Here is a 14,795-nt window from a genome sequence, read left to right on the forward strand (position 1 = left end):
TATGACCGATGTGGAGACTGACGTCTTTCACTTTTAGACATCCAATGTCGCCAAACAGGTTGTAAAATTCATAGAGGATATCTTCAAATTTAGTAGTATATAGCATAGTGCACCAGTTGCAGCTCTTCTGCCATCCAGCAGCTCAGCAGCATATAAGATCCCTTGGGCCATGTACACGGTGGCTATTACTTTGTGTTGATTGTGTTGAATGGGCTTTTGAATCATCCTTCGAGCGTCAGCAGCTCTTGTTGACCATAGGCATATACCCTTCACTTTGGCTGTCATCAGCTTCAGTGGGGGATGCATCTTTTTAAATGTGTCTTGGGATACAAGATTTATTGAGGCCCTGTGTCGATGATGTCGGACATGACAGTAGGGCCCACCTGAATCTTGCATTCGGCTAGTGTCAGGGTTTTTCGCTGTGACTGTTTGGCTAGCACGTAGTGCACCACCCTTTCCAGGTCATCATCTTTGGAGTCGTCAAGTGCGCCATCATCTTTGCTAGGCTGCTGCGGATCTCTGACTTGGTTGATGGTTTTTGTGGTGGCTCTTTGGTGGGCTTATTGTTGAAGGACATACCGCTCACAGCTCCACAGAATATCTGGCCTAGGTAAAAACCTGTGTAACATGTTGCGAACCCAATCACTTTGCAAAGGTATGCCCAGCTGCGGTCCGTGCAGGTAACAGTGGGGGGGCGGTAGGCTGCCTGGAGGGATTTCGAGGGACGATGCACAGGTAAAAAAAAATAATAACAATTTTCCTGATTAATGATGACATTAGCTTTAGCGATGGTATACAAATTACGAATCAAAGATATGATTTTAACAGAAACACTGGAGTGCCCCAAAGTAATAAACAATGTCTCCGAAACCACCAAGTCAAAAGCCTTTTCGGCATCCAATAATAAAACTAACGCAGAAATCCCTCGTGTCTCAAAATAATTCAGAGCTTCAATTAAATAATGAGTATTAGTAGCCAGCTGTCTGCCTGCGATAAACCCATTCTGATCTGGGTGGATCAATTCTGCTGTACATTGGTTAAAGCGCAATGATAGAAGTTTTGTTACTATTTTGTAGTCTGAGTTTAATAACGTTATTGGACTATAGGAATTTGGGTCCTTGCTGTCCTTCCCCTTTTTCAGGAAACTTACTACATTGCCTTGTCTGAAGGAGTCTGGTATTGTGCCTCCCTCTAACATGGAATTTATTAATATAAGAAAAAAATCAGCAAATGTACACAAAAAAACTTAAATAATTCCAAAGGAAACCCATCTGGGCCACAAGCCTTACCATTAAGAAGATCCTAATGACTCTCTCTAATTCCTCCATAGAGAATAGACTAGCCATGGATAGTTGTTCTGTTTCTGAGAGCGTAGGTAGTCTACTATTATGTAAAAAGGTTTCTAGCAGAGAGGAAACTACACTCTGATGCTGGCTATAAATGGATCCATAATGCTTATGCATTATATCCCCTATTTTAACCGGGTCATCTGTCTCTAAATGAGTGAGTGGACATTTTAAAGCTTTAATTAGGTTAGAGGCAGCATGTTCCCAAGCCTGTCAGGCCAGGAATCTGCCTGTGAAGTTCCTTTCTTCATATATCTTCTGACATTGTTGTCGAAAAACAGCTTCACTTTGAGCATAGTAATTAGCACTGAGATCCCGTTTGGCCTGATCTAGCTGATGTTGGTTAGCACTAGATGGATTATGAAGACTTTTAGTGCTTAGTACTTGTACTCTTTGCTCTAGGGTTTTCTTCTTAGTTCTGATTTCCTTTAAGCTAGCTGCATCCTTTCCGATGGTAATTCCACGGATAAAGGCCTTTAGAGAGTCCCAAACGATATTTAATGGAGCGGACTCATCATTTCGAGTAAGAAATTCTTTAATCTCTACCTTCATAGAATTAACCCATGCTTCATCACTCAGATACTGTTTATTAAAAACCCACCGTTTGGGAGTTTTTACAGAATTTTCGAAAAAATCTCTAAGATCAGCATTGTGTGATCAGAAAATCCATTATAGAGAAATCTCTGCTGACTAAAGTAAAGTTTTCTAGAGACCAAAAAGAAATCTACATGAGATGAGGACTTAAATCTACCTGACCAACACGTAAATTCTGCTTTATTTGGAAAGTTTAAATGCCATGGGTCATGGAGATCAAGAGTGACTATGTCGTTTTGGAGAACTTTCAAAGATTTTGGTTTTAGTTGTCTTCTTGTCTGAGAAGCGGAGTATAGAAAGAATATTAAAATCTCCCCCAATTATCACATTTCCTATAACAGTCAATAAGAATTGAAACAGCTCTTCATATATCATAAGTTATCTTCAACCAGCATGTAAAAACTTACAAAGGTTATAGGTCTCTGTCTATATTTAATTGTACATGTAACCCAACACCAGCACCCCAGGTGATCACTTTCAGAATTTATAACCTCTGCTTGAATGTTTTTGTTTAAAAAAAATAGATGTCCCTCTATGAGATACAGAGGGTGAGGTAAAACCTCGGTACGAAGCCCAGGCCCTATACATAGAGAAATCAGATAATTTTATGGATGGAAAATGAGTTTCTTGTAAAAGGATTACCGAGGGATTTTCTGTTTTAATCCACATCTCTATGGCCCACATTTTCTTATTATTATTTAAACCATTAACATTGAATGACACTACTTTCAATTGTTCCTTACTAGACATCCGGAAAGATTGACAACATTTGCAACAGATTCATTCTCTTAATAGAGTTTGTAAAACCTTGATCAAAAAATAACCAAACTGAAAAAATAAAGGACTTCATTTTTTCCTTGCTTTTGCTCCCTACCCACACCCTATGACCCTCCCCCCTCCATAGTGCTCCTAAACCCACCCCTGTGCCCCTTCCCCCTCAAAATGTGGTCCTTCCTTCCTCTCCCACGCCAGCCACACTTCCCTTCCCCTAGCAACCAGGTGTCCTGTTATTACACCCCAGTGATCCCTCTTTCGTCCCCCCAGCAATGCGCAAAAACCTTAGCATACTTTACCTCTAGTGATCCATTCAAACATTTAGTGAAAGATTGGATATTCCAAATTCTTAACATTTTGACATTTGAGCATATGGGCCAACTATCCATAGCCAAATTAAGAGAGCAAAGCTTAATCTTTAAACTCACCACGCCTATTTTAAAAACCCAAGGTTTTTAACTCTATTTTACTTCCTTACATTAACCCCTTATGGCCCTGGGACATTTCCTTCAATAATTCCTGAGCTTCATCTAAGTCCGAGAACATAAAGAATTTGCCTTTCACCAAAACTTTCAATTTGGATTGTTGGGCAATAGTGGCCTGAGCTCCATTAGCTTTGAACAGATGGAGAATTTTCACAAATTCTTTCCTCCTACGTGCCGCCGCTGCAGACATGTCCGAGAAAATACGACACTTAGGGGGTCATTAGGATGACGGGCGGACTTAGTCTGCCCGCCATCCTATCGGATAATGGGACCGGCTGCCATAAGGGCGGGGGTCCTGTGGGGGATATTAGGATGCGCCAGCCACATTGGCAGGCGCATACTGCATTTTTAACATTGTGTCGGGCGGTGCTCTCAGTACCGCTGCCACAATGCTAAAAATGCATGTGGTGCATTTGCATACACAAAGCGGCAGGCACCGTGCGGTGCCTGCCGCATTGTGTATGCAAATGCAGGAGGGTACCACAGGTACCCCCCATGTGCATCCCCCACCTCGCCTTCACCATGGGGGCCCACAGGGGGCCCCCAAAGTGAAGACCGCCTGCCTTTCTGTGGTGGCATTGCCGCCACAGAAAGGCATTCCCAAAAGCCCATACTAATATGGCTGGCGGTGTCTGATAGGCACTGCCACCATATTAAACCTTTTCCGCCTCGGTCGCAAGGCGACCGGCGCAGAAAAGCAGCGGACGGTCTTTCCGTCCGCTGCGGTCCCCCCGCCATAGTAATATGGCGGGGGGGAATGGCTGGCTGGCGGGTGGTGGGCAGACATGGATGTCGGGTGGATCGCCACCGCCCGCATGGCGGTGGCAATCCACCCGACATCCTAATGGGTCCCTTAGTTGTTTCATTAACTGCAAACTGTCTTTGCTGAATAGCCTTAGATAGTATTGTTTCTTTTATGCAAAATTCTGTGAAATTTAAAAAGTTAGGAAAAGGGTGGGCAGGTACCCGGTGCGCCCGAGTTATAGTCAAATCCCCTTCATACTCTGGAATGACTTTTTGTTTTATGAATGAGGTGACCCATTGAACTGTGTGGGAGCCCTCTAGCCCTTCAGGGACCCCTACTATTCGAAGGTTGGATCTCCGTGTATAATTTTCCAACCCATCCAGTTTATTTTCGAGCGCCCGCTTGCTTTTATTTTCCACCTTCACCTCTTCTTTAACCACCGTCATCTGGTCCTCAAGAATTGAAATCCGAGCCTCAGCTTCTTGAAGTCTAAGTGGAAAACTTGAAACTGCATCCTCAGTCTTCTCCAGTCGCAGATGAATAGAGGAGAGCTCAGCTCTGTGAGATCTTTTCAGCTCCCGAACCTCATCTAAAATTAGATTTAGCATTTCTTTTACTGCCATCTGGACCTCACTCGCTGACTCAGTATCCAGACTGAGGATGGGAATAAAAGGATCGACCGTACAGGGTGGCTGATTATCCATGCGGTCATCCATGGACAGTGGCGAAGCTGCCTTCTGTAAAGCCAATTAAGGTTGTATCTGGGATTTAGCCATCAGAGATTTTCAGGAACCGGGGGTATTAGAAATACCCTCCATCTGGTTGGAGACTTGTGCTGATTCGATGTTTCCTGGACAGGGTTCCTTTTGCGCAATCAGCAGCGACGATTCCTCATCTTGGTGGAGTATCAGCCCCGGCAGCGGTACAGTGTATGGTACGGGACCGGTTATGGCAGACTTTGCTCATGGTGAGACAGCCAATGGTTGACTAATCCCTGAGGTTTCCACAGTAGACTGTATAATTCGAGCAGGGCTTACAGGAGGTTGTAGACTTGTTTTTTTTTTAAAAGAGGGAAAATTGCTTTGACTCCTTAGTAGCTGTTTTTACTTTTTTAGGGCCGTTAGATCCAATATTATCCGGCTGTGACACCTCTGGACTGGCAGTATTTACGTTCATATCGTCCAGTGTCGTATTCGCTGAGACACTAGTCTGATTTAATGGTTCCGTGGAGGGTGAATCTTGTTCATCTGAGCTCTCAAATGAAGAATTGAGCCCGGGCAGCTTTTCAGAGGATTCCTTGCCCGCCATCCGAGCTACTTCTTTTGCCTCTTTGGCCTGAAGTCGGCGAGTTCTGGCTTTAATCCGAGTAGTCAACAATTTGCCCATTTTCTCTTGTATTCACTTCTGGTCAACTTCTCTTGCTCAATCTGTCCAGATGCCCAGACTTCTCCATGGGTATTTCTGCAAGGCAAAGTTTCTCTCCCGGCTCTTCTCACAGAGATGTAAATTGGAGTATTGTACAAGAAAATTCTTATGGGCACTAACAGAGGGCGCAGAACTTTTTTCCAACTGTTGTGATTTTGCATAAACTGTGCTAGCAGAGGCGCTATTCTCCTTTTGTAAGTCACAATTACAGCAGTACAGGAAGCGGTGATCGAGGAATAGCTTGAATCTTCCTTTGGCTGTTAATTCCAAAACCCCCACCTCGAGCTCACAGCTGTATCATTAAACAAGTATGAGGTACTGTCCCTCCTTACCTCCACAGAAGGTACCTTTCTGCACATGCTGTATAAATTGTTGCCCAAATCCAACCAAGTCCCATTCAGTTCCTTTCACCTTGTTAACTTTCCTCTTTTACCTCTTTTTTACTTTTCACTATTTCCAGGACGATTTGCAGCCACTCGCTCTTCAGTCTTTTCCCCCCTTTGTGTCTGCCATTGCCGCTGCCTACGATGAGGCCACCAAGTGAGGCGGAAGACTGGCTTTGGTCCGTTAACTCCCTCTATGCCGGCGCACTCCCCGTTCAGCCACGCTGCTCTGCTTCCACTAAGAATGCTGCCGAAAAGTGCTGCCTCGCCTTGCTCTCGTCCACCACGGGAGCCGCCTGGATTCCGTGGTTCAATCTTCACTGGCAGGCAGCGCTCGGATAAGGGAGCGATTTCCGCATAAAATCGTATAGAAATCCCCCGTAAAGAAATCCTTCACAGCGCCCCTACAGAGAGCTGCACGCCGACAGGTACCTCCAGTGCGCCATTGCAGGGGGGCGGAGTCAAGGATCACACCCGGCTACACGGAGGCATGGAACTCCATGCGCCGCCCGCCACCACAATGTCAATAAAAGTGACACTGTAGTGGCAATAGGGGCTGGTACATATGCCCCACAGTGTCCAGAAAAGAAGCGTCACATCTGTGAATACTCCAAGGCCCATCATTTTCTAACCCCCTGAGGTGCCAACAGCTGAACAAATTTGATCTCGAATAAAGAGAATCAAGGCCATAACCTGGGTAGGCGCCAAAATCAACATTTCCCAAGACTACACAAAGGACACAGTCACAAGAAGAAAAGGCTTCCTGGCCCTGCGCAGCAAGTTATAGGCAAAGTTTACCCCGCAATGATTTGCAGGACCAGCCCACTACAAACTCACCCTAAATAGCAAAACCCCATCTTCACCAAAGTGGCCCTCCTGGAAGAATTTGTCGCCAATAATTTATATTCAAAGATGGCCACATAATAAAGATGTAAATCTGCTTAAGCATAGCTATACACGGGAAAAGTTCTGAAACATTTAATCTTCTATACTAACCTCCAAGAACTAACAGTAGTCAAAGGTTACTAATTTTGTGCTTCCGGTTACAATAATGTATCTACTTTTTTTTTTTTTTTTAAGAATTTTATTTGACAAGCAAGTCGAGAAGATTAGCATATCCAAATACAGAATCAAAAAAAAAGTAAGATAAATCAAATTTAATTCGGTGCAGGTTCATATTATACAACACACGAACAAAAGTTAAAAAACAAAAAAGAAAAGTAGATCCCAATCCGGACAGATCATTAATAATTAATAAGCCATAAACAAAAAGAACATCCATGATCCAAATCATTACTAGCATTGCAGAAAATTCCCCCATATCTTGGCAAACTTTTTTTTTGCTTTAATTCCTCTATTCCTAGCAATAGTATCTTCCATAGTATAAATTTCAAGAACCAGTGTCCACCATTCAGTTATATGAGGAGGATTCTGAGAAATCCAAGCCCTAGCGATCACAAGTCTGGCACAAGCCAGTGTAATATTTAGCAGTTCTTTATAGATAGGGCTAACCGGGTATATGGACAATAGTACCGCGGCTGCATTGAGTGAGAAGTTAATTAGTTGATTTTGCGTTAAAATATTTTCTATATCCACCCAATATTTAGCTAGTGTTGGGCATGAGTATATCATATGTATGAGGTCTGCTGCCACCAGACCACATTTAGAACATTTAGTACGAGCATTATTAAAGTTATTTTGTGTCCATTTAGAAATTTTTTGTGGAGTGTAATACAGTTGACTAACCGTTCTGTACGATTGAAGTTTCAGGCTGGAAGACTGGACGGCTTTAGTGATGTTAACTAAGGCAGCAGAGATATTCTGAATTGTCACATTATATCCTGGGCTAACAGTCCATTTTAATGCCAGTCTAGGAGCTTCGTCAGAGCTATACTGACTGAGACACTTGTATCCCAAACTAATTAATGATTTTCTATGCACGGTATAAAAACAGGCCCATATATCTGAACTTGTTATTTCTATCAAATTCATTTTCCTTACTAAGTAGTCCCTAATTTGAATGTATTTGTATCTCATTTTTTCAGGCAGTTTATACAAAAGTTGCAATGTTTCAAATTGTAAGAGACCATCAATACCATACAGATCTCCTAAAGTCTGAATACCAAAGTTAGCCCATTCTCGACCAGTTTTATCTCTAAAAATATCTGGAAGCCCGGGATTGTCCCATATTGGCAGTTCATTATGAAAAAAAGAAGTGTTACACTTGGTCAACAGCTGTTTCCATATGAATACGGCGTCTCTCGCAGTCTTAAATCTTACACGTTTAAAGTAATTTGGGTCTTGAACTTTTGCCAGGAATTGTTTTGAATAACCACCAAGAATGAATTGGTGAAAAAAATATTGATTATTAGGGGCAAATAGGCTACGCAGCCGGCCTAAAAAAGAAGCGAGAAAATAAGCTCTGAAATCTGGGAAGTTCAAGCCTCCCTTTTCAAATGAGAGTTTTAATATTGTCATAGACCTTCTAGCCTTCTTATAGCCCCAAACGAAACTACTTAAAATGCCATCTAATTTTTTAAAGAATAAGTTATTAACGCGGCAAGGTATGGAGCGAAATAAATATAAGAACTTCGGTAAAATGTTCATCTTAATCAAATTCATACGGCCTATGAGGTTTAATGGGATCTTATGCCATTTTTTCAAAAGATTTGTAACTTCTTTTAATAGAGGATCGTAATTTAGGGAATTTATATGATCAATTTTAGATGATATCTTTACCCCTAGATATACTGCAGATTGACATAGTCCCTGCACAGGTACATTTGCCTGATAATTCATGATAACCTGTGTTTTATTTATATTTAATTTGTAACCTGAAATGATCCCGAAATTATTAGCTTCTATTGTGATCCCCATTAGTGCATCTGTTACATTGGTGGTATAGATAGCTAAGTCATCCGCATATGCGGTAATTTTTAGAGTTTTACCTTCATGCAAAATAGGGGCAATCTTAGTTTGAGCTTCCAGAGCATTAATGAATGGCTCCATGGAGAGAGCAAAAAGTAGGGGTGATAGCGGACATCCCTGCCGGGTCCCCCGCCGAATTGGAAAAGTAGAGGAAAGTGCCCCAGCATAGCTAATTTTAGCATTAGGATAGTTATATAATGCCTGAATACTTCTTAAAAAACGCCCTCTGAAGCCGAACTGTCGTAAAACTCCCCACAAATAGTCCCACCCCACTCGGTCGAACGCCTTCTCTGCGTCTAAAAGTATCATACCGAGTGGGGTGAGATTAGTTGTAGCCACATCAAAAGCGGTAATAGCCATGTTTACATGCATGGTGGTGTCCCTCCCAATAACAAGACCATGCTGCTGGTCATTTACCAACTGGGGCATAAGAGGGGCTAGTCGTATAGCTAAAAGTTTAGAATAAACTTTAGCATCAATGTTTATCAGAGATATAGGTCTATAAGACCCACACTCCACAGGAGGTTTATTTTTTTTTAAGAAGAACATAATTTTAGCTGTCTTCCAAGAGTCTGGCGCCTTCCCAGTAGCACCAATTGCATTAATGACCAGACAGAACAATGGTAGAATTTCATCTGCACAGATTTTGTATACCTCGATGGGAAGTGTATCCTCACCAGCCGCCTTGTTAGATGGAAGAGAGGTAACAGCAAAACGGAGCTCGGTTAATGTGACCTCTTGTTCTAATTGGTCAATACATGTCTGTTCCAAGTATATTGCTTCATGTAAGTTCTTCCTAATATAAGATTGTAACTGAGCTTCGGTGCCTCTACTCTCGGGGGTATATAGATTTTCGTAATATGAAACAAATTATCCCAAAATTTGTGCTGGTTGAGTATATAAAACGTTGTGGGGACCCTTAATATCTTTAACTAGGGTTGTTGCACGATCATCTGCAACTTTATAGGCCAATAGCTTCCCGACTCTATCTCCACATTCATATTGAGATAATTTATATTTGATAATTTTCTGAGTGTTTTTCTCCCTGAAAGAGCTTTTAAGAGTTGAGCGCTGAATTACAAGTTTAGTTTCTAATTGAATTATACTTTGCACATCCGTCGCATCAGCTCTCAGTTTGTCTTCTAGTTGTTTCTCAAGTGATAAAATATTAGCTAAGATAGCCTTAGTCTCTTTCTTGCGGATATCGTTTTGTTTAAATACATATTGCTGCGCAACTCCCCTAATTAAAGCTTTACAAGCGTCCCACACTGATAAGAGACTAGCAGTATTGATATTATTTTCAATAAATTCCTTAATATGTTCCTTTAACTTAGCTACAAACACTGAGTCTGTTAGCAAATATCTAGGGAATGTGAAGAGTTTAAGTTCAGGCATCCTTTGAATAATATTTAAGCATGGGCGAATTTTGCGAATCTCGCGTTCGCGAATTTTGCGGATTTGCGAACTCGCAATCCGCAAAATCCGCGAATTCTAGCGAATTTGCGGATTTTTTTTTTTGTGTTCGCAAGGATTTCTGCCAGTTCGCGAGGCTTTCGTACCAGTTCGCAATTGCGAATTTACATTTCGGCATGCAACGGTCGCGATTATGTTGTTTCTACGTCTGGTTCATCACCACAGGTTCCCAGCACCCTCTGTTTCCCCACTGCAACCCTCTGTTACATCAATGCCACCCTCTGGTTCATCATCACTGTAGATTATGGGGGGGAAAAGCAAGCACACCAGCCCTGCTTCAACTGACATGAATTAATTTGGGGTTAGTTTATTAATGTGTCACTGTTTTAAAATTCCAGTCTGGCACCTGCTTCCTTATCTGTAATTTTGCTTTCTGTTGCAGTGCATTTTTTTTCCCCAGGACCTTTGTCGCCTACTTGTAGCTATTCTATGAGCCTGCTGTGAGGGTCAGAGCAGGGTCATACAATTGTTGCAACCTGCAACTGAATTCTGGAGGGGCCCCAGTCAGGAAGCACTACAGGGAATTGTTACTAATGATGAGTTTGAACTCTTGCCCCTGCCGAGTGCTTTCAGTTTTGAAAAACTCGTTTTTCTGCAATTTCGCGGGATTCGCGGGGCGCGAACACGCGCGAGATCGGATTCGGAAGCCGCAAATTTGTGCGAATATGCAATTTGTTTTTTTGCGGCGTGTTAGTTGGCAAGGTTTTGTGCGTTTTTGCGAGCCGCTCGTAGCGCAAGGCGCGAAGTTACCCTCGCGGTCGTTCCAGGGCGCGGCCATCTTGTTTGCCTGACGTATTTCCCTTTCCGGGCGCGAAGTGTAATCTCGCAAAGTCTGCGGCTTGCCAGTACAGTTTTGCGCGTGTTCGCAAGGAAAATCTCGCGCGAACTTACCCGCGCGGTCGTGAACGGGCGCGGCCATCTTGTTTCTCATTCATTGCTATGGTTCTGGGCATGGTCTTTGTATCCTCTCTAAATCTATGCCATCCTTTGCTTGTTTGTAGTTTTTTTTGATCTATTTTACTTATTATCTATCCCTCTATTTTTCTAGCCCTATATTTTTGTGTTTACTGCTACTTTTGGTTAATTTTAAACTACTTTTTTAAACTCTTTTCTTTTCTTCTCTTCCCTATTCTATTTTCTTTATTCCTTTCCGCCCAGACCATGGTGAAGGGAGCCGGGAAGCATCCCGAGAAGGGGAAGGGTCCCCCACCCCGTGTCCGGCTCCCGTGCGGGCGTTTGAGGGGGGAGGAGGTCGTACCCAGGGAGATCTTTACCCCGGAGGAGGTGGGCTGACTCATTTTTTATGTTCAGCGCCGCCTCCCCAGGACCATCATGGGAGGCGGCAAGATCAGTGCCGGGTACGGGGTCCTGGAGCGCCGGAAACGGTGGGAGAAGGTGTGCCAGGCCATTTACCACCACTCTCGGGTCTGGCGCACCTACAACCAGGCCACCCACCGCTGGACGGATGTCCTGACCCGTGAGCGAGATCTGCTCGACCTCCTTGGCCTTGAGATCCCCGGGCTTGGTGAGTAGTAGTAGCTATTTCTTTACTACTATGTTTTCTCCTGCTGTGTTATTATATTGCAAATTTTTGTTTTTTACCAAGAGCAATAATGCTGCTCATTACATTGTAGGTAAATTATATTTCAAAATCTTCTGTGCATTTCAGGTACACTGCTCTCCTTCTTCTCAGTAGTGTTGCTACTATGCTTATTTGTTTTCGATTTTGTGTTCATTTCATTGGCCTGTGAAATTATGTATGAGTGTAGTTTAAAGAACTGCGTAATGCTACACACTAAGGTTCAGATTTTTAATTACCGGCGCATCCCTGCAAAGTAGCAGGGATGCGCCAGTAATTGTGCGTCACGCCACCATCACCCATGGTGCGCCGTATTTACAATGCGGCGCACCATGGGCCCAAAACGTCACCAAAGCGTTACGCATCTGTGCCGTAAAGGCGGCGCATTGCTGGAGTTGCGTCGCAACGATGCTGCAGCTCCATTAATGCTCTGGGGTGCCCTATCTCCCCAATGCTGCGTCAAGCCGTACGTCTGCTTCAAGCAGGCGCAGGGTTTGAGTCATGCATCATTGTCCTCAAAGTGACTGATTGAAATCTTGTAGATTTCCCTCAGCCACTTTTAGGATGCGTTCCTGCGCAGGAACGCCCTCCCTTGCGCCGGAACGCCCCCTATTGGTGCAGGGCTTTACAACGTGATGCATCTCCCATATGCGTCACGTTGTTAATATACGCCGCACCATTGCGCCTCTTTTGTGATGTCGCTGCGTCACAAAAGTCAACCAACAATGGAGCAAAAGAGCCGCAAGGGGCTTCTAAATCAGCCCCTACAGACTCAAGTCCAGTCCTTCCTTTGTACACATGGCGATAAGAAGAAATAGTGGTGGTGGATTAATAGTTTGAGTATTTTAATGACTGGTTAATGTAGTAGGAAACTTTAGTGTTGTCGCTGATCTTCAATCACGATGGACTTTGGCTGTCACTTCGCGTGCTGCGGACTGCTGCCTGCCAATCCTAGGCAAACCTTTTTAGTACTTTGTTTAGTGAGTTACATAAGGTAATTTCCAATTCGACGGTCCGCAAATCAAGCAATACTAAAGTAATAACGTAGTCGACCACATGAGATTGGTCAATAATATACCCCGTGGAGTAGTTGTCTATTTGCTATTTTGCAAAAATATTTTGTTAGTTCTTTTGAAATGTTTGATTTGGTTGACAAATATCATCCATGTTTTCTGTTTTTCTTTCTTTCATGTTGTACATCAGCTTCCCCCAGGGGCAAGAGGAGGACACAGGAGGAGGAGGAGGGTGCTGTTGACGATGCAGGCCAGGACCGGGCAGGAGAGGGCTCCTTTGCTGGCCCCAGTAAGTTTTAATTTTAATATAGAGTACTTATTTTTTCCTAGCGTTCCTCATTCGATTTTTTCTAAATCGTCTTTGATCTTCTTGTAGACAGGATCTAAATTCTTATCCTGCCTCGACTATGACTCCGTGTAGTATTACTAGATTATTATTATTAGTCTGTCTGTGTAGCTAACTAAGATTGCACATTTGGCATTTCCATTGGACTCCCATTCTAGTCAGCAATAGCTCTATGCACTGAGTGCAGTCCTCTGGGATTGTCCATAATGTCTTTTCAAGTATTCTAAATGTTTATGCTTTGACAATTGCCAACAATAAAAAGGTGAATGACCACCAAGAAAGAATAAGATACTACTTTACTTTTAGTTTGGATAGGAGGACAATCCATTCTACTACTGTTGCCTGGACAAATCTGCACAAACAGAACTATGGACACTAAAAAATGCATTGCTTAGCTTATCAATTATAATAGGTGCTGTTAGACTTTCCACATACCTCAGTGATAACAGACTTTGTAGTTGAACCCCCAATCTCCTTACTGACTAGATAGTGTGGCAGAGTCATTTAGCTCCCAAAGTCACCGATGGCAGAGGCACAGACTCATGCTTGCAAAACTTCCAAAACCTTTAGCTCATCCACTCTAGTCTGGAGGACCAAAAACCACAGAGTCTATTTGAGTTTAAAAGCTTTATTAAAAGTAAACACATTTATTGAAATCAAGTTTGTCATAAAAGTAAACGTTTAACTGGAAATGGAAAAGTGCTTAGTGCTGACGATTAATTGGACACATTTCTTGTGGTCGAGCCGAGCTCTCACCTGGTTTGAACTTGATCCTGCTCGTGTTCTTAGAAGTCAAGCTTCTGTCTGTTAGGAGAAAAAGTGGTGCGTGTTAAAAATAAAAAGCAAGCATTCATCAGTTGTGCCAAAAAGTGCAGCAAGACAACAGCCTTCCAAGGAAAAAGGGACATTTTTACTTTACAGTAGACAGTCACAAATTATTAAATTGTATACAGTTTTTTTCACATTTCTTTCATCCTCCTAGACCAAATATTATATAGTAGTGAGTGGTGTATTCTAACATTATTAAATGTACTTTGTAGGTGGAACATCTGGAGGCGGGGCCAGCGTCGTGGTGGTGGTGGCATTGGACGAGGAGGACAACTCTGGGGAGGAGGCGGTGCAAGTGCCGGACAAATCTGTGGGGGATGACACGGTGGTGGCGGGCAGAGGTAAGCTATACATTCCTTACTCATTTGAGATTGAAGACTGCAGAGTGTGCTTTCTGCACGGGTGTATTATATAAATAAACCAGGTAGTAGGCTCCTCTAAATGTACTTCGACTTATCTGTGAAGTTTTTGGCGAGAAGAATCCCAATCAGATCTGAGGTGAACTTGATGGAAGGGCTGAACGAAAAGCGAAAGAAGGGTGTAAGTAAGTGTGGAAGGACGAGAAATGTAATGATGACTGGCAAAGAAGAATGATATGTGATTGCTTGGTCCCCGAGGTGGCTGGGAAGGAAAGAATATGGTATGGTGCATGGCTGGGTGAATGATGAAGCAAGGATGGGTGTAAGGAGAACAGCCTGGGTGGGTGAAACAGAAACTGTATGTGTGCATATACTTTGAATGGATGGATGCCTGGATCATTCATGGTACTATCTGACTCTTAGATAGCATATGTGTATCTAGAGAGAGTAGACGGTCACTGGATGAACTAAGTGTTACTTTGAAGAGCATGTAACACTGCACCCGCACGTCCGTTCC

This window comes from Lissotriton vulgaris, chromosome 2_1, assembly GCF_964263255.1.
Source record: "Lissotriton vulgaris chromosome 2_1, aLisVul1.2, whole genome shotgun sequence".
In the NCBI taxonomy this organism is placed as follows: domain Eukaryota; kingdom Metazoa; phylum Chordata; class Amphibia; order Caudata; family Salamandridae; genus Lissotriton; species Lissotriton vulgaris.